Genomic DNA, 26430 nt, shown 5'->3' on the forward strand with positions numbered 1-26430 from the left:
ATAAAAATCATTGCAACATTCTTATTCATTAGCCAAATCAAGTTCTTCATTTACATCTCCGTTCAAACTATCTGTTTCATTGCTATCATCTTGTAATACCGCATCTGCTAGAAACTTTTCATAAAAAACTTTACTCTCCTCCTTTAAATAAATGAATAAGTCTTGCAAATCCTTCACTTTAGCTGCTTTCAGTGGAACTCTTTTGGCTGTTGTCAGCTGGATTTCTTCAGGGTGTGTCTTCATAAATCTGTACGGTGTACATACAAGATTTCCGTATGCTGGATATGCCACCAAGGTTCCATCCCTTTTGTATTTTAGTTTAGAAAATTTTTGTAGTGTAAATTTGTTTCTTAATGATTGTGGGCTCTTAAGAAAATGAGATCTTAAAGCGTCTTCCCAGTCGAGAATATCAATATTGATTTAGAGTTCAAATGGTGATGGTTCATTGCGGCATTCAACTATTTTGGAATAATACACATCAGGCACCTCACACTAAAATGTAAATAATAAAGTTTGAAGAGTAGCCAGATGTTCTCTGCAAGAAGGGCCTTTGACATTGAACTATTAAAACAGCTGTAAAATCTTCCAAAGAGGTTGGAAATGAACAGAACTTGGTGAGTATACTAAAAACAACATGGAGATTCAGAAAATGCGTTCTCCGAAAAAAGGGCCTTCAATCACAAAGGCCCTTATTGCAGCTAGTGCCTCAATTGTGAACGGATGTTTTACATTTAAAAAACTTTTTTGAATGTTTCCGGTATTATATTGTGTTGTGTTGTGCGTGAATGTAGCATCAAGCTTTGTGCTATCTCTGTGCGTGTGTGCTATCTGTATGCTGTTTGCGCAAGTATTTTGAATACAAATATATTTTCTTTTAATAACCGAAAGTTAAATATTATTTCCATGAAATATAATACAATTCTTTAAACACAGACAACATATAAGAGCTATTTTTTGTTTATTATTCCATCTGGCGTGATAAAAATTATATTTTAAAAACAGTTTGTGGATTTTTAATATAAAATAAATATTTATTTATGACATCAATTTAAGTTGTTCAAAAAATTCACTTTGGTATGAATTCAACCAAATTCATGTTATCCAGGGCACAAAATTAGAAACTACCAAAAAAGATTATTTACATTGCTGTTTTGTGTAAATCTGTGCACGGACTTAGTAAGTGACATATTTATAATTCCTCATTTTAGCAACCCATTTTAACACAAGAGAAAAATTATTTTATACTAAAAATTATTATTTTAAACCATTAATTAGCAGGAAACATGCATGAATAATCTATTTAAATTTGCATTTGAACAGTGAATATTATTTGGCAATAATAAATATTTATCATCGTATATTACGGATGAAAAGTTTGTATTTCCATCTAATCAGAAGTATTATGACACAGTTAATTAAATTGCTTTACAAGTTTTTATTCACATGAAAATCATTAAAAATTGGTTGGGAAGTTATATAAATATACAAAAACAAATCATTATACATACAATTTTATTATCTTAGTGGATTTAAATTAATGGTGTCCCAGTGACTACTGCGAAGAAAAAAGTCTTGCGAAAGGTTTCCTCGTAATTGAAATTCGTCAAAAAAAATCTATCTATCATTTTTGGTGACATTTCTGACAAGTGGTACGATGAAATTTGAGACTGGCAAATGAATGTTGTGAAGCAATAAACAAAATATCACATTCGTGAACTACAAATGTATAATTGTTTTTATTTTATAATAAAAAGTGTATCTAATAACCCGTGGCTTTGCTCACGTAATTTCCGGGTATTGCTGATATTCTACCATTTTAAGAAAAGTATGTATTAAATTTCAAAGATTTTTGAAGAATTATACACAAAGAACTGTCAAGTATAGAACATATTTAATAAATAAAAATATTTTTACGACTTATTTTTAATTGGTTTAACGTAAGTCTATTTTAACTTTTATTTAAAATTAAGTACCTACCTTATTTTCTATCTCCCGGTTTAGTGACTTTGAGAATATATTTTTCCTTCTCTTTTCCATCTGACGAAGAAGCCAATTAAAAAATAAACTAAGACTCGCGCACTTATTGTATGTTAAGACTGCCATCGTTTTAAATTACTGTTTTTTAGTTATAGTCATGCTTAGGATAATAACATAATATGCCTTATTACGCATACATTTCAGTATTCATGAAACCAATGCATTTTTATTTGAAATGTAGAGCAGTTACCAAATTTCTTATCTCGCATATTGATTTTTTGGTATGGCTAGTATTACTTAAACTAAATTTTTGAATTTTCACTGATGTAATCTTTTCCCTTTTCTATGTGATTTAGAAAATATAGCAATATACGTAAACCAATTAAACCAAAATCATACTGAATTTTTATTACCGAAAAAAGTTAAATACGAAAAATTTTAATATGCGTATTTTAATATTGAATTTATATATATCTTGCCAATACTGATTTAGTGGGTTCAATTTTTTTTTATTTTTAAAAATAATATCTACCCCTTTTACTACTTAATAGATAACGTTGAATAAGAGAAGGTTGTTTAAGGTATGTTGATTTTCCTTGCCAATATCTAAAAGTAAATTTGTACAAACGCGAAATATAGTTTAAATAAGTATTTTACTTTTAAAAGAAAACCATATTTTGAACGGAACACTGACTATTGGCCCAATACAAAGTTTTAATAGCTAATTTTCACTTCACTCGAGTACAGAATCCCATCATTCAGTGATTTCCGTGGCTAGCTTCTTTTGGGATTTCATCATTCTCAAAGCGACGGTAAGGGAAGCTCCTCTTCAAGGTCGCCTAACGATGCTGATAAGACCTGCCGGGTAATTTGAATCGTTGGTCTGGGATTTTCGGGAGGGGGGGGGGGGGGTTGAAGGATGATGTCACGACTGGGCTGGTTAACCTAGTTCTGCCAAATACCGCCAGGGGCGTATACGGCCGATACCCAGCGATGAAAGCGATCGCAGCGGCGGAGCTTGGAACTACAACAATTCTTCTAAGAAACCGGACAGAAAATTTAACCTGGGCTCGCGACTTCTATACATTATATATATTCAATGATGCAAGTCCCTTGAGTGATTTAAAGAATCTGTACTGGTTGTTTTACGCCCAAAAATTACTCCGAAAACACGCCATTTTCACTCTATAAAAACACAGCTTGAAAACTTAATCCGAAATCAAAAGTACATACTTTCCGGCCTTCAGCGAATTCTTAAAATGCTTTTCTGTAAACAGATCCTCACTCGGATATCTCGAATAGTTATGAAATAGCGTTGGTTTCTCCTGAAGCTCTGCGCATCGCGCGCGCGCGCGTGTGTGTGTGTGTGTGTGTGTGTGTGTGTGTGTGTGTGTGTGTGTGTGTGCGTGCGTGCGTGCGTGCGTGCGTGCGTGCGTGCGTCCGGGTAGGCAAGGGTCTTAAAAGGATTCGGCGACGTCGTACATCACGCCAGTTAGCCGATCTAACTCGTGGGGGGAGATTCACTCCCCCGCCGAATTAGGTACACGTAACTTTTGTAGCATTACACAACCTACCAGCGCGCACACAGGCCCGTGTGCCAAACCCATCCCACAAGACGCGCGCCCCGCCGTCGATCCAAATGATTCTTCGCCAGTGTGGGGGTGCACCTGAATTACTATGCACTCGGCGAGTTGTAGAAACCTTCGGTTTCTGGCCTCGCCCACGCTTACTGCCCCGGATGGCAAAATGATGAATCGGCGGCGTCCAGAGGAGTTTCAGCGGACGCACCACGATAAGCGCACGGGCTGTCGTTGCGAAACTTACCCCCCTCCCTCCATTCCTGCACGTGGAAGTAGAGAAGGGGGGGAAGATCTATCACAGCTGATAGCGATAAGCGCGGAGACAGCGGGACGTCCATTCACAAAACCCTGATCTCGCCAGCTACTCTCCGGTACGGGCATACCACGCGCGACTGGCTAGAAGGTCCAGTGTTGCCAACTTGGCGAGCCGCCACCTGATTTTTTACATTATGTTAAAATTGTTTCACGGAGAATATCCCCCCCCCCCCTCCTCATTTTTTTTTTTAGCGGACAGCGAGATATTTGACGGATTTCTCCTGAGGGCGGACAGAGGGGTAAGTTGCTATATTAATAACTGAAGAAGTAAATATATATATACACACCTATATATATACATATAGGCAAAGTAGCGAAGTAGACTCGAATCTTACGTTTATCAATATGCTTTGCTTCAATGACGAGACTGCATTTCTCAGACTCTCGACCGGCCAATGAGGAAAAACACAGGCGCTACTGCAATACTGAACGTGCGTGATCATACCTTAAAATAACTAGTTAAAAATCGCTACACGAGTGGCGGAATTCGTAAACATTGTTTTGGTAAGTTAATTTTATTTTGTTATTCATTTCCCCTTTTTTTTTTAAAAAAAAAACACGATTTACACAATCACAGCAAGTTTTTTCAAGGACAAACTTTCACAAAGGCAAGCTTGCATGTAAATTATACTCTTCTTTATGCTACGGCCCATTTCAACTAAATCAATCATATTATTACAAATTAAAATTATAAAAAAATACACATAATCGTTAACTATTTTCAATCGCCACATTTAATTTGAAATATCGTACATCTAAGTAACAAAAAGTATTACGGTGATCGAACAAAGCGTTTATTAAAGAAAATTAACATGTTCATTATCAACCAGAGTAAAGAGGGGGGAAAAAACACTTAATTCCGCAATGATCAATTGTTTTCTTTTGTATCGCCGCAGGAATAAGAGCTACAATGTATGTGTGATACAGTTGTTGAAGTAGTCCCACTCTCACGCGGCGACGGCGCGGCGCCCCCACACAGGGGATTCCGCGACTAACCGGTTCCCCCCCCCCCCCACCATCCCCCGGTGATTGGCTGAGACAAAGACTCTGTGGTCGGTCACCGGGCGATCGGCCCGCCCTACTCCGTGACGTCACAGGCGCGGGGGCAGACTCCCCCCCCTTCCTTTCCATTGAAGGCATAGGGGACGCACCACAAAGCCGAAATGCCAAATTGACCACAACGCCGACAGCTAGAAAACTGCTGTGTACCACAACGCCAAAATACACTAAAGCCGAAAAATGTCATTGCAGGACTGCCACAAAGGTTAGGTTAGGTTAGAGTAGGTTAGGTTAGGCTAGGTTTAGTTAGGTTAGGTTATATTACGCTAGATTAGGTAAGGTTAGGTTTGATTGTGGTATTTCGGCGTTAAGGTGCATTTAAGAAACAGCAGTTTTCTAGCTGTCGGCGTTGTGGTCAATTTTGACATTTGGCGTTATGGTATTTCGGCGTTGTGGTAAGGCATCTCGCCTGTCGCCAGCCTGCAGCCTGCGGAAGTTCGCGGGTTCATTTTGTGACATACAGAACGCATGTCCCAGTTCCAATGGTATAATTACACCAGTTGTAAATTCACAACAAGTCGTACATCAAATTCAAAGGTAAACTAACCTAGGTTTTCAACACTAGGGGAGTGTTATAAGTAGAGACCGGAAAAATTCGCGGATTCATTTCGCGATAGGCTAGAATCAAAATACGTTTGCCTTTTTAACCGCATCGGTGATAGGGCCACAGTTTATCTGAATGACACTCGGCCAACGATAAACTTTCAACAAAAGAAGTATCGAATCACTAGTGTTCGAATTAACAGGTGACACGAGTCAGTAGCCAATGAGCAGACGTAATGTTTCCCGCGTGCATAGAGGATCATGTAGTATATCCTACAGGTCATTGAAATCGCGAATTTTTCCGGTCTCTACTTATAAGTATAACGTGTGTATCTGTGTTATCTGTCTGTGGCATCGTAGCTTCCAAACAAACAAACCGATATTGATTTGGTTTTCACTTTTTTGTTTGAAAGTGGACTTGATCGAGAGTGTTCTTAGCTATGATTCAAGATAAATTTTTTCTCCGCCGGTTGAAGATCATCAGCTCTTTTGTAGTTGATGAAGGGATGTGAGAAAAACTTCCACAGGTCTGATCGGTTTGAAATTCGGCATTCTGTTACTTCAGTGATACTGCAAGAACATGGTGACCTTTACCTGGTGTCATATGGTACGGATGGTGTAGTTACGGCACAGACTAGAAAAACCAAAACAATGGTAAAATACGATGACAAAGTTAAATGCTTTTTAATTACTAACAGTAGGTACCTTCAAGTGAGAATAGCGAAGTCGGGAGTATTTAAAAATTTTAATCAAAGTTTTTCCTTATAAATACGGCACACATCCTGCCTAAAGTCCAATTCTTCCCACACTTTGTTTAACAAGTCCGGAGTAATAATGCAAGCAAAAAATAGCCTCTTCAATTCTTGGTAATTTTGGGAGTTATCTTTGGTGTTCTACATGTTGAGAATGTTCTGACCCCCAAGATACGAACATTATGGTTTTTTTTTCTTAGATGAAAAGTTGACTCATCGCTGAACACAACGCAATCAAGAAAGTCATATTTCCGTTTAAACACTTGAAGTGCAAAGTTCCAACCTAACGCCACAGTCATATTGGCTTTAAACATGTAGCAATTGTGTGGACTCATGTGTAAACGTGTTCTTAAAAACCTTCCACACGGTCGTCTAAGGTTCAAGACTTGCTTTCCGAACAGATTTCGTAGTACGCAGGTGATCTGCTCTGACACGGTCAGCATCCTGGACAGACACTTTTGGTCTTCCTGTGCTTTTCCCTTTACAAACACATCTGGTCGTTTCAGATTGCCTAAACCTTCGACGAAAATTTTTGCCCCATTGGGGATCACAGTTAAATTTTAAAACAAACGCACTCTGAACTTAATTATAAATTCACTCTTAGAACACACAACGCTTCACGCTCAGGAGACGCCATTTTGGGTAGGTGTTTCCAATTGATAAGTGAATTTTGCACGTGCCCAGTCTTTACTAGAGACAAGATTTTATGTTTTTTTTTTTTAATTTTTATAATTTAATAATTTGTAATAATCATGTCTAACTCCTGGAAACAATTAAAAAAATCAGCAAGTATGAGTGCGTTCGTAAAATGTTCCAATGTCGCAATGTAAAATTAGTTACTAATAACAATTTCAATACCAAAAAAAAAAAGCAAACTATTTCCCAATCTATTTAGTACATACATTATTGTACCAACTCAGTGATGAATAATTTACATTCATTGAATTTTTAATATATTACAAGATTGCATTTTTTTTAAATCTGAGTTGAGTTTTGACAAAATCCCTGTACGCTGAATAATTTCGTGATATTTTGGGCATTTCAGTGATTTATGGTGTATTAATTTGATTTCGGTGTTCTGTGATATATTGGTATGCTAATCAGTGTTATTTAAGATTTATCGAAATTCACCATATAACCTTTTTCCTGGTAATCACCAAATAAACTTATATGAAACACGACAGACTAGCGGTGAGGAACCCTCAAGAACGCAGTACCGTTCAAGAACGCCTGCGAACCGCTGTTTCAACTAGCCGGGAAAGTACAGTTATGTCCATAAAATAATGTCCCCGTTATAAATTTTAACAGCATCAACTGTAAGCGTTGTAGAGTTTTGGTTTGAAAGGTCACAATTAAAGAGTAGCTCAGTTTTATATGGGCGCATGCGCGAGTAATGCTTTGTTATTTTCTCGCTTGCAGGCGCCACCCGCGCAAAATGGAGACTCCTGGCCATAAATAATATTGTATTCCAAGAGTATATCTCTAATTTCAGTTCAAAGTGCGTATTGGTAAAAAAAAAAAGGTTGTCTGTAAAGTCGGTTTACGGACGATAGTTTAACGTGACATCATAACAAAACATTGATGAAATTATTGTATACTTTTATGAATAAAATTGAATCATTTTTATTGAATTATCACTATTTTGTATGGATACAAAGAAGAAGTGAAATGAAATCTACAATTTAATTGATAAATTTACTTTTATTTGCACTCATTAATTCAAATATGTTTATTACTTTAACGAAGAGATTATTTTAACTATAACTTTTATACATGTTTACTATTTAACTTCTTCCAATCTGTGTTATTCTGTGGAGGATAGGACGATGATAGGAAAAGTAGGAAACGAATGGGAGTGTTTCAAGTTTAATGTGCCTCGAAAAAGTCAAATCGATGGTTGTTCCAATCGAGTGGAAGATAAATAGATGCGGCGCAAGCGTACAATGAGCGTAACGGCACACAGCGTAACAGGACAATGTGCGTAACGGGACACTTTTTCGTGCGTGCAGCCGGCGTTCATCGATTTATTAGACGTTGTAACGTCAAAAAAAATTTATTGTGATCCCCCCCGCCGATGGTACAGGCAGTTCGAGACAACAGAGCTCTTTTTTTTTTTTCGCTGGTCTCCGCGTTCACATGTCATAACACCATGCGATTTTTATTTTCCTTTGAGACTTTATAAAAGATCGTGTTTACTCTTCTCCGCTAGCTAACGATTTGCCAGAGTTAAGAAACAAATTTGAAAATGTATATTGTAGCCATTACGCCGGTCGTGCTAAAAAGAATTGGTTGTATGTGTGCTGTGTATTGAACATTTCTAAGGAAAAAAAACAATGTTGGTTATATTCAATTTGATGTTAAGAATTTTTTGTAAATAGTATAAATAGAGACCGGAAAAATTCGCGATTTCAATGACCTGTAGGATATACACCCTGATCCTCTATGCACGCGGGAAAATTACATTTGCTCATTGGCTACTGACTCGTTTCACCTGCTAACTGGGAAGCTAGTGATTCGATACCTCTTTTGTTAAAGGTTTTTCATTGGCCGAGTATCATTCAGATAAACTGCGGCCCAATCACTGAAGCAGTAAAAAAGGCAAACGTTTTTGGATTCTAAACTATCACGAAATGAATCCGCGAATTTTTCCGGTCTCTAAGTATAAATAACACGGTGATAATAGATATACCTTCGAAACTGGGGCATTCTTTAACGGACATCCTGTAGAATAGGTAGGGGAAAAGGGGGCGGCAGTCTCCAGACACACGTGGATGAATAAGGAGGGGAGGGGAGGGAGGGAGGCTCGCGTGGGAAAACCCCACCCTCCGCGCATATGCTCTGGGTCGAACCCGAGGCCTTCAATAAATTAAAAGTTCCTCGCTGCGAAGAGACGTCTGCTGGTTGGCGACTTGTATCATGGAGACAAGGCGGAAGAAAACTCGGCTTCAAACCGCCAGGATCAGGACCCGTGTGCTAAGGTGCACGCATGCTGTTGAGTAACTGGGTGACCGAGGGGTCCCAGGGATGTGAGAGGTATGGTTCCGTGTCGTTGCTACTGAGATCCCTCAGAGGGGGCTGGCTCTGTAGGAGGTCTGGGGGTTGGTGGGGCCGAAGTTGGGATGGGTCTCCTCAACCTCTCGACCTAGCCGTGCGCTCGCCAGTAACATGGCCGCGATTGGAAATGGCGAATCTGTTTCCCGGTTCCCGGAACCCATGTTGGGCACTGGTAACAACAGTGTTCTGGCATGTAAAAGACCCATCTTTCTCCAAACCAGGACCACGCCCTAGCGGGATTACATGCCTGGGGGTGTGGACCTAATGTACATGTCAGCACACCAATCACAACGGAGTCCTGATTAGGCCCGCGCGAACAGGGCAATGGCCTCTCTCGCGGACCGCTGTCAGTAGCTAGTGCGGGCATACCTTAATTCCAGAGAAGGTCGGTGCTCTTCATGTACTTACACGTCGAGTCTGAATTCGACCGACGAAACTTCAGCTGTGTGCTCATCACACAGTAGTGCTTATGATCTGAAATGCTTCCCAAAAACAATTACGATTGTATTCTGCAGCTATTCAAACAAAGACGGTTAGCACACACGATCGTGTACCTGCCTCCGCGTGATTCAATCGAAAGCCATTCCTATTAGAAAAAAAAAAAGAAAGTTGAAAGAATTATTTGTTAATAAATCACGTGAAGTTAATTGTACATTCTTTAAAATGCTTTTTTATCGTCGTAAACGGTAATTTTGCCCATGTACAAGTGGATGATCATCAGTTGGTGCCAGACGGTCCGGATAGACGAGGGATGGGGGGGAGCTGAGTTGTTGCCCCTTGGAAGGGCAGCCCCTTTCAGGATTTTTCTGACAGTAGTATTTTTGAAAGGTTGTTTTAATTGTTGCCCCTTGGATGGGCTGCCCTTCAGGATTTTTTTGACAGTGGTTACCATGTGAAACGACTGGAAGGGCAGCCCTTCCAGTATCTTAAAAATGTGTCTATTTTCGTAATTTTATAATCCTGAATTGTTGCCCCTTGGAAGGGCAGCGCTTAAGGATTTTTCTAACAGTGGTTAGTTTAGGTTAGGTTAGGTTAGGTTAGGGTTAGGTTAGGTTACTTTACAAACTAACCACTATCAGAAAAATCCTGAAAGGCTGCCCATCCAAAGGGCAACAATTCAGACAACCTTTCAGAAACACTAATGTCTGAAAAATCCTGAAAGGGGCTCCCCTTCCAAGGGGATAAGGGAGAGTGTGTGTGACGTGTTGCAAATGGCGGCCGGCGGCGCGGGAGGACGCGGCCTGCAGGTTGCGCAAGCGGCGGGGGACGGGCCGGATTTCCGCCGCGAGGTGCGCGCGCAGCCGTGACCGGCCGACACGTCATGGGAGCCGGCGAGCCATCGGGGGACAAGACGCCGACACGCGCGCGCACGCATCGGTGGCTGTCCCGCGGGAGACCTCCCCCCCCCCCCATGGGGCCCCAAACATTCCATTACGGGCCCTGGAACCCACGATCGGAGATACCCCAACAGCAATTTTACAACCCCGTGCTTGCATGGTTATATCATAATAGGTAGGGGCATGAGTATTTCGCGAAAAGATTCCGAGACGACACAGAGAAAAAGGTTTGTTTGAATCAAACAAATATTTGTTTGTATATGGCGAAACAAATATTTACTTGGTCGAACAAAATATCTTGTTAGTTTAACCAAACTCGGTAAGTAACAAAAATAATTTGTTACACTTAACCAAATATACATTTGGGTTGACAAAATTATTTTGTTGGGTCAACAGAATCTTTCATACTACAAAATATTTGTTAGAATTAACAAAATATATTTAATTCGCCAAATATAAACAAATATTTTGTTGAGGCAAACAAACCTTTCTCTCAGTGTAGCTGAAAGTTAAAACACTGTAGCATCGTCTGTGTCTCGTGATTGGGCGAGTTTCTCCCAGGTACATATCGATTGTTTCAACACCAATCACAGCGAGTCAGTGCGGAAGCAAACGTGTCATGAGTAGGGACCGGAAAAATTCGCGGGTTCAATGACCTCCAGGATGAACTCCATAGTTCTACGTACACTCGGTCAAATGTCACCCACTCATTGGCTGCTGTCTTGTGAGACGTCCCAACGTTGCAGTCTGTGATTGGATAAAGCTTTGGTCGGGTGTTTCTCGTCGGCCCAGAGTCATCCAGGTGAGTTGAAAGCCAATAGCAGAGATTAGCACTGGGGGTATAACTATTTGTATTTTAGCCTGTCGCGAAATGAATTCGCGAATTTTTCCGGTCTCTAATAATAAGTGATGTTAGCAGGCTTTCACGGCCGTTGTCTGAAGTACCTTTGGCTTCTGGGTTGTGGCAGCGTTCTCGGCGAATAATTCACTCGAAGTTTCGGTCGACATTCCAGTCGCCATCATCACGGCGAGCAGTTACCTGGTAACCGCTCGCTCCCTGATGACGGCGACTGCAATGTCGACCGAAACGTCGGTGAATTATTCGCCAAGGACACGGCTAAAACTTACACTCTTTTTAGAAATGTTATTTAATACTGAAACCACAGGGTATAATTATGGTTACTATTTTATAAGTCCAAACTAAGCTGTATTTATAAAATTATTTTTCTTTGAAATAACCACAGCGAGTATGTATATATAATATACAAGCAGGCCTGGGCCCGGGTCCTGCACCCAGGGGTCCCCGCCCTTGTGGGGGGCATGGACTCCCTCACACCTTTGCCCCCTTTTCAAAAACCCCTAAACTATTTTTTTTTTAAAAGGGGAGGTGGCTGTGTAATGGACACGGCCATGAGTTGTACGTTAATACGTGTTCGTTAACAGGTAATATGTTATATACAAAATATAAAATATGGTATTTGTTTTTATTTTAACACCATATATATATATATATATATTCACTGCAACTATTTTACACTAATGGTTTATGTATGCAATCGATAGATTTTGACTAGAGCTGACGATTGAAACTCAAACGAACGTCCTAGCTTCTCCGAGTCGAAAGTTATACTAAACGGAAATCTCGAAACGCAACCGAAATGACCTCAAAATGGCGGCGCTTCCCCCCCTCCACCCAGCGCGATGCGTCACAGTCCTCACTTAGCGTAACGAATTAGTTGATCCTTTAGCTATCCAGTGGTGTGATTTCGGATGGAGATGATAGATGTGTGGCTGCAACCAGGGGCGTAGCCAGGGTGGGGGTTAGGGGTGCTACCCCCCCCCCCTAGCCATTATTTTTTTCTTATCTGAAAGCAGGTTAGCTAAAAGCCTGGGTGTCTTACTGCTATAGAGCATCCCACTCTTAGATTGCAGTGTGGAAGTAAATGGGCGCATTCTCTCTCTCTCTAACACACGCCGATTGCCGTTAGCGCTGTTCTTGTTTCTTCGTGCGTTGTTGCCAGATATCAAACGAAATGTAAAATTTTAATTTTTGGACCAAGCTTTTTTTCATATTGTATAGAATCAAAATACGCATCAGGCAATGCTTATTTTGAATACTTAACAATATTTTAAGTGTCCGAAAAAATTAAAAAACATAACTTATTCGCTGCGAACTGTTTTGAAGTATTCCGATATGTTTCACATCAAAAAAAGAAAACCTACATGTGTATTTCATTCAGATTTTTTTTATTAGTAAATTAATGCCTTAGGACGCCACCGAACAAATGTTAAGACAAAAACTGTACAGGTTTCACTTAAATAATTTTTTTAATATATGGAAATGCATTTTCTCACAAACTGACACATCAAAAGGTTGACCAGCGGAAAACATTTTTTCTATTAAAGATAGATGGGGGACGAAAGCGTGAAAAATGTTCACAATGAATTGAATTAGTTTTTAAAAGCAGCTCCATCTCAAATGCTTCTACAGTTTCCGTGGAAATAGCTGTTAAAGATGTGTCTTATCAGTACAAGAGCGCGCGCTGCCGTCGTAAGAGGAAACAGGGTCGTGTGTTTAGATAAGTGGGGTTCTGTCCTACAAGCAATTTCAAATACATGGCTTCCTTAGTCAACAAAAATATTTTAATCGATTGTTGAACATAATATGTAAAATGTATGAAATAAATACGAATGAATTTAATAGCGATCATGGTTCAAAATTTTTAATTATTTTTCTATCCTTCTCAAAACCAAGCATATTATGAAACATTGTTTTAGACAAAGTTTTGGAAAATAATTATGATATTTACAAACAATTTAAACAGATTTGATAAGTTGTCTACTAAGGCAGTTACGTTTTTTTTTGTGCGGTGAAAATTTTTTTGAACCCATGCAGTTATGGCTGGTCGTATCAAAAATTTATTTAGAAAACCTTTTTCGGCATTAGGTACTCCGAGTTATCATACGTTAAAACGGATTCGATATTATTCATATTATGGGAGTTGTTGCGATTTTTCTGTTTTTCAAAAATTCTTCCCCATTTCGAACCAATTGTTCGGATTTTTCCCATAACTTACTCGACCGAGAATTTCCATTACCGTATTTCATTTATCATTTTGGACATGACTCGTCCAAAAATACGGCATTTATCGGGCCCATGAAAATGTGATATATATATTATTTTTAGAACATAAAAGAAAACTATAAGAAATTTTCGTCTACAATAGGTAGTTTTTATTTGAAATTTACATAAAAGTGGCTTTATTACAAATTTATATGTGTAATAGTATAAAATATTATAAATTACGATATGATTTCTTAAAATGCTTCTTGTTCGATCCAAATTACAAAGACACGCATCTCTTGAAATTCGTAATGTGTTAGAGATTTGGCAACAGCGCGCGCCATAAGCCGTGTACTGCAATCTAAGAGTGGGACGGGCTATATCACCGGCCACTGCACTGGAGGGGAAGAGTAAGCGAGCCCTACCGATTCTCCTTCCCTTCCCCTACCCCTGTCGCGAGCAGAAGCTATAAGGTTGTGACGCCGTGACGGGTCCCAAGTTTTCAAATATCTTACACCTACTGTATTTAACCAGCGCCGTAATTATAAGCAGGCGGTGACTGGGTAACTCTTCAAGCTAGAGCTAATTGTTTCCAGGAATAGGCCAGTTCTGCCGAAACCCAACCATTTTTGTACCTTTTTTTGTTTTTTGTATTGTCGAGCTTCGAGCATGATTTGTGATTTTGAGTGGACGTGGACAAGGCACTTGGATTGAATAAAATATATTTAATTAATTTCTTACTTCATCTTACTTCGTTAAAAAATTAATAATATTTTTACCATTACAATATTTAAAGTTAAGTACCGAAAACTGCTGAAATAGCACTATTTTACACCTTAAAACCCAAAGTTTTCTGGGGCAGGACCCCCCGGACCACCGCTTTAATAGGGGGGGGGGGGGAACCATGCTTCTTAACCCCCCCTCCCCCCAAACATAAATCCTGACTACGCTACTGGCTGCAACACCAAACAGTATCCCCCAGATGTTGTTGTTGCCTCCCCACTGTGGAAGCAGTTTTAAGAACGTGTTCACGCCAGAAAGAACTTGCGGTGTGTCGCGGGTTGAGACCCGCGCGGGTCGGGTGGTCGGCGCGACTGCCGACTGGGGTATCTATCTGCCCGACGCCGCAGAACAATGACTGCTGCTGAGCGTGTTTACCGTCGGTTACGTCACGGCTTCAGCCAGCCCCCGTCGCAGCGCGTCCCAGTCTCCACGCCGACACTACCTGCGCTTCTGAACCCCTTGCTGAAGCTCTTGGTCATTCATTCATTCCCTTCCACCCGGTCACACATACGGCCTGCATGGATGGAATGTCCCTACCTGTGAGGGACAGACCTGTCTTTCCGGCCAGCCTGGAGTATGCATTAGGCTGGGTTCACAATTAAAAAAATTAAGCGAGTGCATAGCAAGCCATGCACACGACCTGTGCACACGACCTGTGCGAACTGCGAAATCGGTTCACAATTGAATTCTTACTGTTAATTTCAACCAATGAAATTTCGCGAACTATGCGACATCTGTTACCGGTGTTAGTAAATAAACATATTAACTTTCAAAATAACGATAATACTATTATTATCTCGACATTTTCTTACCACAATATGGTTAGTAAATATAAACATATTTCTAGTCCCGCTAAAAAAGCACCCTGCTCTTCTCTCATTGGCTGTTGTGCCATGCGTACGCGACCGAAATAAAAAATATTCATTTCACTCCTATGCGCACGACCTCGCTCCCATGCACACGACCAACTTTCTGCTATTGTGAATCGTTAGGTTAGGAAACATGGCGTTCATATCCTATGCACACGACCTACTGTTACTGTTACTGTTATTTTTTCAATTGTGAACCCAGCCTTAGGCTATATGAGATGGCGCGTGGAGCAACGACGGAATGAGTTGGTGGGGGAAACGGGAGTACCCCGGGAAAACCCAAACTGGCAACTGCAATGGGGAATTTTTGATTAAAAACAATTTTTTTTGGACATTCGCCTTTGGAGTTTGGCACTGTTTGTCATGGGAAAGAATTGGTTGTCTGTAAAGTCGGTTTACGGACGATAGTTTAACGTGACAACGTCATAACAAAACATCGATGAAATGATTGCATACCTTTATGAATAAAATTGAATTATTTTTATTTTAATAATAAAAGAATAAATACTTGAAATTGTACTAGTAATCAGATTTTTTAAAATGCAAGAATAATTAACCTTTATTGCCGAAATTGTGTGTTTAATAAGCAATGAAAAACAACATTAACTTTTCACTTCACTTTATAAACAGTTGGGTGGAAGAGAGATAGATGCGGCGCAAGCGTACAATGAGCGTAACGGGACACAGCGTAATGGAACAATGTGCGCAACGGGACACTTTTTCGTGCGTGCAGCCGGCGTTCATCGATTTATTAGACGTCACATCAAAAAACAACGCGATTCCAAAATCACTCGACATATCCGAGTGGGGTACTGCTTACGAGAAGCATTCAAGAGTTCGCTGAAAGCCGAAAAAGTACTTTTGATTTCGGATTAAGTTTTTAAACTGTAGTGTTAGTAGAGTTAAAATGGCTAAAACGCATGTTTTCGGAGTAATTTTTAACTGTAAAACAACCGGTACAGATTCTTGAAAGTACTTAAGGGACTTGCATTATTACACCTTTATCTTCATTTCTCGGCCATATAACGTAACGATCACCGCTCAAATTCCACAGTTATCCTGTGACGACGAGAAGTCTGCGCGCCAGTCCAGAGGAGACACCGCGCTAGAAGCAAGAGCTGTATCACCACAAAATTGTGTTCGCAGAAATACTGGGTTCGGATTATTTCCCCGGGACATTCATGCTTTGCGTTGCCCCATTACTTCCAATTGTAAAAATTGTAAAAAAACGTTATTTGTAAGCCGTTCCCTGAATAGCTTTCCAGTATCAACGGCGCACATTAAAACAAAATTAAGTAGAAATTATTGATTCTCTTCCCATTCTCTTTTCCGTGGTTTGAAGAAAGAAAAAAATGTTTAAATGAAACAAACTAAAATATAAAATTTTGCGTTAGTTTCCGCACGAAATATACTCAGTATTACCACGGGGGGAAAAGTATTTCATAAATACAAAAATAGGTATAGCCATGTGTTGTATAAAATCACACTAGCTTTCATGTAGGTTTACAAACTTATTTCTTAACAATTAGCATGGGCTTGTATCCCGTGTGGGGAAGGTGGCTGCCAAGGGGGGGGGGGGGGGCTGGAAATAAGAAGTCCCTCACTGAGGGGGGGGGGGGGGGGGGCATGCATGCACTTGCAAATTCGCAACTGTTAAACAGGGTCGATAAAGGTAAACGTCAAAACTGTGTTTTATGGAAAACATTCTGCGTATTTTATAAAGTTTTGCCGCTTATTGCATGCATACAGGCCTAGACCGCCTGGAGAGATGACTTATGGCAATTTACCCAAAGTCCCTAGTAGATCCTTGCAAAATTTGCGTGATTTTAAGTGGTATCAGGTCGGTTCATTATCCTCTTTGGCTGATTCCACATTTTTACCGTAACACATTTACTCAACAATTGGATCACGCGAATCGTGTTAGTTTATATACTGATTTATTTATTGTCCTCTAGTGCGTGTGACAGAATATCCAGGATCCAAATGATGAATGTCCTACAAACGGACAATGGCATGAATTCTAGGCCGTGTCCAATCAATAATACGGGAATTTTCCAGGTGCCTGCCAAACACCCCACAGAGACCGAATACCGTACATTGAGGTGCCAACTATGAAAAACAAATCAAAAATATTTTTTAGACATAAAATATAATCACGTAGCCTGAAATTTGGATATTGTACTGTACGTGCGTTGTTTTCTGCCAAGTAGGAAAAAAATAACATCAAAATAACCGTAATGATCTCTTATTTGCAAACTTCGAGTAATTCGTAAGGGGGTTTTTAAGGTTTATAAATATGGGGATGCTTATTTCGCGAAAAGATTCCGAGAGTAGCTTAAGTTAAAACACTGTAAAATCGTCTGTGCTTCGTGAATGAGTGAGTTTTGTTTAGGTACATGTAGGTTGTTACAACACCAATCACAGTGATTCAGTGTGGAAGCAAACGCGTCCTGAGTGGCTCGGTCAAACAAGGCAACGACTTCTCCTGCAAACAGACGCCAATCACAAGGAAGAATCCGCTGGTGCAGGTATACATCGTTGTAGTCCAATAAGCGTTCAAAATTTTATTCGCGAAAAATGACCTGCCCCTAGTTGTTAGTGAAATTTAAGGCTTTTTAAGGACCCTTGTTCAATTAACGGCAAATAGGGGGCGTCAATAAATTACGTGAGGCGTTTAGAAAAAAAAAGGGGGGGGGGGTAAGGGGTCGAGCAGTCTCACCCAATCACACATGCGGAAGAAGGGGGGAGGGGGAGGGTCTCGACAAAAATCACGTCCCCCCCCCCCCCTCACCGCAAGAAACTGTAAAATTGCGAGCAAACTGGGTTAAATTAAGTAGAACAGGTTTCTCCGCTAAAAATATGGCTAAATCCTGCACAATAATACTTATCGCGGTTATGCGAACGCCACAAAGTCACTCTTGACACCACACACGAGTCCCCGTGGACAGAATTAGAATGAATATTCTTTTACGAATTTTAGTGGTTCCTATTTAAGTATTATATTTTTAGATTTTCTCACTATGATTCTAGACTACGCCCTAGTCTACAAATAAAAAATAATTAAGCAAATAATGTTTTTTTTTTTAAATAAATCCTACGCAATCAAGCACAGATCAACGTATTTACACTAAAAAAAATACGCATTTTGAAACATATCACGGATGATTAGGGGGGAAGAGGGTCGAAAAATCACCTCAAGTAATTAACGGACGCCCCCTTAAGAAGTTTTTAAGGACATAAAGTGAGGCGCACGTGTAGTAACGAACGCGCGGCCAAGTTGAGACTCGGCCTTGCGTCACAGCTGGTGAATGGTATCTGAGACAAGCGCTCAGCGCGGAGGGGGCGGCGGGTCGCACACCGTGCGACTACAAACGAGCGCGGCGGGGCGGGCCGCACACCGAGTGACAAGATAGGACGGCACGTCGCACACCGAGTGGGCGCGCGGCGAAGCGAGGGCCATTACAGGTCCGCGGCTAAGAGGGGGGGGGGGGGAAAGGGGGGGGGAAACACGAGTGAGGAGGGGAAGGAGGTGGAGTAGAGGAGGGGGGGAATCAAGGAGGCGTGGACTAGGGGGAAGGGGACAGGGCTAATTTGCACGGGAGTTGCGACAAGCCCCGCTGACACAGTGCGCGCGACCGTGGACGCTTGAGGAAGAGGGGAGGGGGAGGGACTCCGTGCAACTGAGGCAATTACCAGGCCGGCGGTAACTCGGGCGGGTCTCGCACACTCAACTAGACGACTTCTGTTCTGCGACCCGCCCGCTCCATCAGCCAGAGACCGGAAAAAAAATTCGCGGATTCATTTCGCGACAGGCTAGAATCAAAATACGTCTGCCCTTTTTTACCGCATCAGTGATTGGGCCAACAGTTTATCTGAATGACACTCGGCCGATGATAAAACTTTCAACAAGAGAAGTATCGAATCACTAGTGTCCCAATTAACAGGTGACACGAGTCAGTAGCCAATGAGCAGACGTAATTTTCCCGCGTGCATGGAGGATCATGGAGTATATATCCTACAGGTCATTGAAATCGCGAATTTTTCCGGTCTCTAAACATCACGCAGTCGCCCCCCACTGCCCAATCACGTACAGACGACTCCACATTTCAATGAAGACGTCATGCTAAAAACGGGACTATGTGCGTTAAGCTGTGTCCATAAAACCTCTTGCGTGAACACGCCAGCGAGTGGCGATTATGCTTTTCTCAGGTAAGGAAGTTGTTCGATATTACAGACTATAGTCCATCCCATTACCGAACGATTAATGTACGGCATTAAACTGTAGTTTCACGACAATTCTATAAAATTAAATTTAAAAAACAGTATGTTTTCTAAACAACTAATTGCCAAATCATTCACCGGTATTTTTCTCAAAAAATGTGAATATAGGAACGTTACCTGTCATAAAAGTGAACTCGTTGGAGGTATGTACTATATACACCTACTTATGCTCTTTCAATAAAGCATTCTGACAATAACACCACACGTGCAAAAGTTGTATGCAAACATTTAAAGTTTACTTTGGATGTAGCGAGCTGGGCTGAAAATACGAAGATCCCTAAACACATATACGGCGGTATTCCAAGGAACGAAAATAAGAGTTTTTACGTGTTGAATATGCTACACCTGTTTCCTAACCGTATTCCTAGAACACGATAGGACACGACCCGTCCCTAGTTTTTAGGGAACGGATTTCGGTGTCCTATCCGTGACCTATCTGTTGCCCAAGTTCCGCGCTTGAGCAGAGCTCACTTTTTCGTTAATTTCGTCTGGCGCCAATAAATAAAGACCGGAAAAATTCGCGATTTCAATGACCTGTAGGATATACTTCCATGATCCTCTGTGCACGCGGGAAAATTACGTCTGCTCATTGGCTACTGACTCGTGTCACCTGTTAACTGGGACGCTAGTGATTCGATACTTCTCTTGTTGAAAGTTTATAATCGGCCGAGTGTCATTCAGAATAAACTGTGGCCCAATCACTGATGCGGTAAAAAGGCAAACGTATTTTGATTCTAGCCTATAGCGAAATGAATCCGCGAATTTTTCCGGTCTCTACCAATAAATCGTATTTCTGTGATCATCGGGGGACGTATCAAGAGTGTTGGTGTGTCAAATGAAACTTTATGACAGAATAACTATCATGGAATACATTCTGTACACTTTAATTATTGAAAAAAGTACTTGGAGAAAATTATAAAGGCGGTCCTAGTTCAGTGCGATGGTTGCGAAACATCCGTTAGAATGCACCGAAACCAGTTTATAGCCTCGCGCAGGGCACCGTTTAATAAAACTGTGGCCGATCCGTTTCCTTAACTGGGATTACGTTCGGACAGGTTCTGGAACACGGCCCGCGAGTTGGGTTACGGTCGTGTCCCAGACAAGGCAGTGCTTATTCGCACGCCCTTAAAGGGCCCCGCCTCGTCAGGGGTGTATGTGTGTGTCAGTGAGGCGGGATGATAAGCGCGATGCTTGCTGGTGCTTCTAGCGCGGTGTCTCCTCTGGACTGGCGCGCAGTCTTCTCGTCGTGCATATGAGCGGTGACCGTAAAATTAAATGGCGGAGAAATGAACATAAAGGTGTAATGCAAGTCCCTTAAGTGCTTTCAAGAATCTGTACCTACTGGATGCTTTACGCCTAAAAATGACCCTGAAAGTATGTTGTTTTTTTTGTTTTTTTTTTTAGCCATCTTAACTCTTCTAAAAATACAGTTTAAAAACTTCATCCGAATTCAAAAGTACTTTTAAGCCCTCGGCGAGCTCTTAAATGCTTTTCGTAAGCAGACCCCACTCGGATATCTCGAGTAGTTTTCAAATCGCGTTGTTTATTCCTGAAGCTCTGCGCACCGTGTGTGTGTGCCCGGGTAGGCGGGGGGCCTAAAGAGTGAGACAGACTCGTGAATGGTTCCGAGGAAAAGGAGTGGGGGGGGGGGGGGGGGGGGTAAGCATCGGCCATGGAGCCCGGCACGTGTTTCTGCACCGGACCAGTCGACCAGCCGAGCCTTTTTGAAAGTGTTCGCTGGACCGCAAACCGTCATTGTGTCACAGCAGTCGCCGCCCCAGAGGTGAAGTGATACACACACACACACTAACACATGCCCCCGGTCCGCTACGATCAGGCGGTCCAAAGCAGTCCGACACATCATATCGCCTAAAGGCGTTTTGCCCAACGTCGAATTGCCTAACCGCTATTTGCCTAAAGGCGATTTGCCTAATGGCGTTTTCCCTAACGGAGTTCTGCCTGACGGCGATTTGCCTAACGGCGTTTTGCCTAAAATGTTACTATGACAAAACCTCGTTTTGCCTAACGGCGTTTTGCTAACGGCGATTTTCATAACGGCGTTTTGCTAAACGGCGTTTTGCCTAAAATTAGGCAAAACGACACATGCCCATCACGACTTGCAGACGTCGTGTGACAACGCGCAAGGAACAAGTGGACACGGAATGCCGGACGTATCGGAACCCGGGGCTTCACTGTGTGTCGGGGATAACCGGTAGCGCGAGACGGACCCCCCCACCCCTCCTCCTCAAGAATGTTTTCCATCCTTGCGAAACACACGTGTTTGAGAAGCCTTTTGTCAGCCGCGGGGTCGTATTTGTTATTTGCGCGGCGTCTTACTCAGCAAACACGTGTTTATGGTCGGTTGCCCCAGTTTCCCACCCCCTACCCCCCGCCTTCTTCTACACACCCGGTGCTGGAACAACCAACAACAAACTCTTCCCCCCCCCCCCCCCTTCATAACACACTGAATCACCACGGGACCCTTTTCCCGCGTACACTGTTAGGTATGTCTGGAGACCGGAAAAATTCGCGGATTCATTTCGGATAGGCTAGAATCAAAATACGTTCGCCTTTTTACCGAATCAGTGATTGTGCCACAGTTTATCTGAATGGCACTCGGCCAATGATAAACTTTCAACAAAAGAAGTATCGAATCACGAGCGTCCCAGTTAACAGGTGACACGGGTCAGTAGCCAATGAGCAGACGTATTTTTCCCGCGTGCATAGAGGATCATGGATTCTATCCTACAGGTCGTTCAAATCGCAAATTTTTCCGGTCTCTAGGTATGTCACGTGAATTTACGGAATTTCTTGCGGAAAGGTAAATAGTGCTCGAACGGAAACCTGCGCAGCAAAAGTCGAAATAACACGCCATTTCAATTAAAAATTAAAAAAAAAACATATTTCGAGGATTATTTTTACGTATAACTAGACTCAACGAAAACAGCTGTGACTTTGATACTGACTTTTAGGCAGTGCGTTTCAACAAACAATTCGTTACTCGACAGAATCACCGGCTGAATATAACAGCAAAACAACGCTGCTATTACTATGCCAAATTAGAATTCATGTTTCCAACTATTATAATGTCTAAACATTAAAAAAAAAATTCAAACAGTTGTAATTAGACAATTTAAAATACTCAATCATGTCGGTTCCAAAGCAAACCTGCCAAATAACAACTGGCAATTACCAGAAATGATCACGACTTAAAAATAAAACCCCAAAAAAAAAAAACACAGTTAAACACATAATTACAGCCATTTCAGTGTGTTCATTGGCCAATCCATACCAAGGTCAGACGCTTTCCATTCCTTGGAGTGAGTTGCACACGACTGGATCATCACTTCTCCTAGCATCGCCCTTGGGACGTGTCAAGACGGCTGTGGTCAAATAATTTAAAGCCAAGCAGATGTAGGTATAAGTAGAGACCCGGAAAATTCGCGGGTTCATTTCGTGTTTCGCTAAAATTCATATATTTATACCTTAGTGCTGCTTCTGTCATTGGTTCACTGTTAATCTGGAGGACTGAGGGCCAATTAGAGACCCTCACTCATAGAAGTGTCGAATCACAGGCCACCCAGTCGAGACGACTCACAAGTCAGCAGCCAATGAACAGTTGGCATTTGCCCGAGTGTGCAGAGGATATTGGAGTCTATACTGGAGGTCGTTGAACCCGCGAATTTTCCGGGTCTCTAGGTATGTATAAGTTTTTGAAGTACAATTTTGCTGCCGAATGAACTCGTGAAATCCCCGCGCCTTTACTGACCGAGGGAGATGACGCAGCGGTAAAAACATCGGGACTTTCATTCAAGAGTTTCGAAGACTCCAATTTCGATCCAGTCATCATAGGTAGAGACCGGAAAAATTCGCGGGGTCAGTGACCTCCAGTATAGACTCCAATATCCTCTGCACACTCGGGCAAATGCCAACTGTTCATTGGCTGCTGACTTGTGAGTCGTCTCGACTGGGTGGACTGTGATTCGACACTTCTATGAGTGAGGGTCTCTAATTGGACTTTCATCCTCCAGATTAACAGTGAACCAATGACAGAAGCAGCACTAAGGTATAATTATATGAATTTTAGCATAACACGAAGTGAACCCGCGAATTTTTCAGGTCTCTAATCATAGATTCCAAAACGAGACATAAACATAAAAATTGAGCTTTCCCCCTCCCCTTTTTCATTTTCCTAACCTAACTTAAAAAAAACTTACGTGTATTTGTAGAAGGGATCCGGCTAGGGAGGGACCTAGATTCGTCTATATACGCCTAGTCATGTTGCGATCAGCCAAGCAGGGGGATGGTCGCATGCATTATGTGCTTTTTTTTTTTTTTTTCGGGGATTGACCAGCCATGGCAGCAATTGGCGCCATGACTAGGGACAGGAAAAATTCGCGGATTAATTACCTCTAGGATAGCCTCCATTATCCTCTGCATTTCTCAAGCAAACACGCGTGTTCATTGGATACTAAATTGTGAGGCGTCTCCAATGGGTAGCTTGTGATTCGACGCTTCTTTGGTCGACAGTCTCTCATTGGCCCAGAGAGCTCCAGTTAAACTGCGAGCCAACAGCAGAACCAACAGAATTGTACTCATGTTTGAATTTCAGCCTATCGCGAAATGAATCCGCGAAATTTTCCGGTCTCTAGCCATGACTAAATACCCTAGCTTAAAACTATGCTGAGTTGGGCCCGCATAGACACAGGGAAAACCCTGGCCACAGGCATGCGGGATGCAAGGACATGCATTTAACTGCGCAGGAGTGTACAGGATACACTTTTCTAAACGTTTAATTATTGGAATCCTGTAAAAATTCACGGTATTTCGCCACGCCAGATCAGACTACACAGTTATATCCCAGCTCTACGAACCCTAGGCTACAGTTCGCTACGAGACTTCACCTTTCCCTCGCCGGCAAACTAAATTCTGCATAAAGATACCAAGATATGACTGCACAGTGATTACGAAAAACATCAGCATGGTGTGCGTATATATTATCTGTGGTGTGCAGCACAACGTGAGCTCGTAAATAAATAAATTACTGGTTATATAAAGGTTGTCAGTATTCCCCAGGTCGAACCCCTCATCGCGAATAGAGTGTCGACCATAGATTCATCGTCGAAACGTTTTCATTGGTTAGTTGCGCTATGGTTACTTGCTGGGAGAAGGTACATTAAAGGGTCCCTAAAGATGGACAGTGCATACAACCAAACTTCTACCGTTGCTTTTGTGTGAACGTAAAAAAATGTACAAATATTTGTAATTTAACGTGATTCTTTCAGTTCCATTCCAAAAGAATTCCACAGCTCTACATTTATCATTAACAACGCTTAAAATGCTAGCCTTGCCTACGATACCACAAGAGTGGGTGTCACAGAGGCTTTACTAAATAAGGCTTTCAGCTTACTACGAAGCAGCCCTGCAGGTAGGGATGATAGCACGTATAGCTGCCTCGGCGCGATAAGACCTCGGCTTATCGAAGGGCTGACTTAGCCACGCCTTATCACCAGGGCACCCCGCGCTGTATCTGCGACGGTACAGTCTGTGCGCACCTTCAGTTGTACGGCACACATCCAACCAGAAGTCCAGTTTTTCCCACACTTTGGTTAAAACACGTCCGGAGTAATGGAAGCACTAGCCTCTTCAATTCTGTGTCTCAACTCTGGCACAGCATTAGGTAGCTGTGTAACGTAGACACGATATTTTATAAAGCCCCAATAAAGCCCCAAAGGAAAAAAAATATATCTCAGGTGAACGTGGAGGGCAGCGAAAAAGAGCTCTGTCGTCTCGACCGTATGACCAATCAAACAGTCAGGGACTTCGACGTTCAACCACTCTCGCACAAAAGAAATTCCAATCGGGAGTGGCCTCCATCCTGTTGCCACATAAAGTTCATCCTCTACTAATGGGGGAAATTACGCTCAAGAGTCGCCATCTTGCGCAGGTGGCGCTGCAAGCGAGAAAACAACAAATCAGTTACTCACGCATGCGCTTATCTGAAACTGCTTTAAGTTATTCTTCAGTTGTGATCTCGAACTAACACTCTACAACGCTTACAGTTCATGCTGTTAAAGTTTATAACTAGGACATTCCTTTAAGGACATAATTAGAGACCGGAAAAATTCGCGGGTTCATTTCGCGATAGGCTAGAATCCAAAAACGTTTGCCTTTTTACCGCATCAGTGATTTGGCCACAGTTGTATCTGAATGACGCTAGGCCGATGATAAACTTTCAACAAAAGAAGTATCGAATCACTAGCGTCCCAATTAACAGGTGACACACGAGTCAGTAGCCAATGAGCAGACGTAATTTCCCCGCGTGCATAGAGGATCAATGGAGTATATCCTACAGGTCATTGAAATCGCGAATTTTTTTTCGGTCTCTAATAATCGAACGAGACTTGGATTTGGGAAAACGTGCCTGCTGGTGAGAATGTCGAGTTCGGACCGCGACGCCCTGTAGTGGACGTAAGACACGCCAGGGCGCAGTGGGGGTAGATTGCGGGAGGGGGCGCAGGCCTGCCGTATCGATTGCCCAACACAGCCCGCGTTGCCCTTGTTCGCACGGGTTGAAGGAGGGGGGGAGGGGGTGTTGCAGCGGTGGAAGAGGAGGAGGTTGGAGGAGGAGGGAGGCGACCAGGCACACAGCGAGCGGCCTTGACACACTTGCACATATCGATAATTCACGACGCAGGACGTCCTTACGTCCGCGAGAGCCCCCCGCCAGGCTACACGACGCAGTCACAGCGGAATCCACGGACTCTTTTGCCAATCGACGTGGCTTGCAAAGACGTGTGGGTTAGGAACTGCCAA

General features: G+C 42.1%; 1 protein-coding gene across 2 annotated transcripts in view; it reads right to left on the reverse strand.

Moving 5' to 3' along the window:
• The window catches only part of LOC134539107 (nuclear hormone receptor FTZ-F1), a 360344-nt gene that overhangs the window by 127234 nt on the left and 206680 nt on the right, over window positions 1-26430 (reverse strand). The window lies entirely within an intron of this gene.

Source organism: Bacillus rossius, chromosome 14, assembly GCF_032445375.1.
Source record: "Bacillus rossius redtenbacheri isolate Brsri chromosome 14, Brsri_v3, whole genome shotgun sequence".
Taxonomy (NCBI): domain Eukaryota; kingdom Metazoa; phylum Arthropoda; class Insecta; order Phasmatodea; family Bacillidae; genus Bacillus; species Bacillus rossius.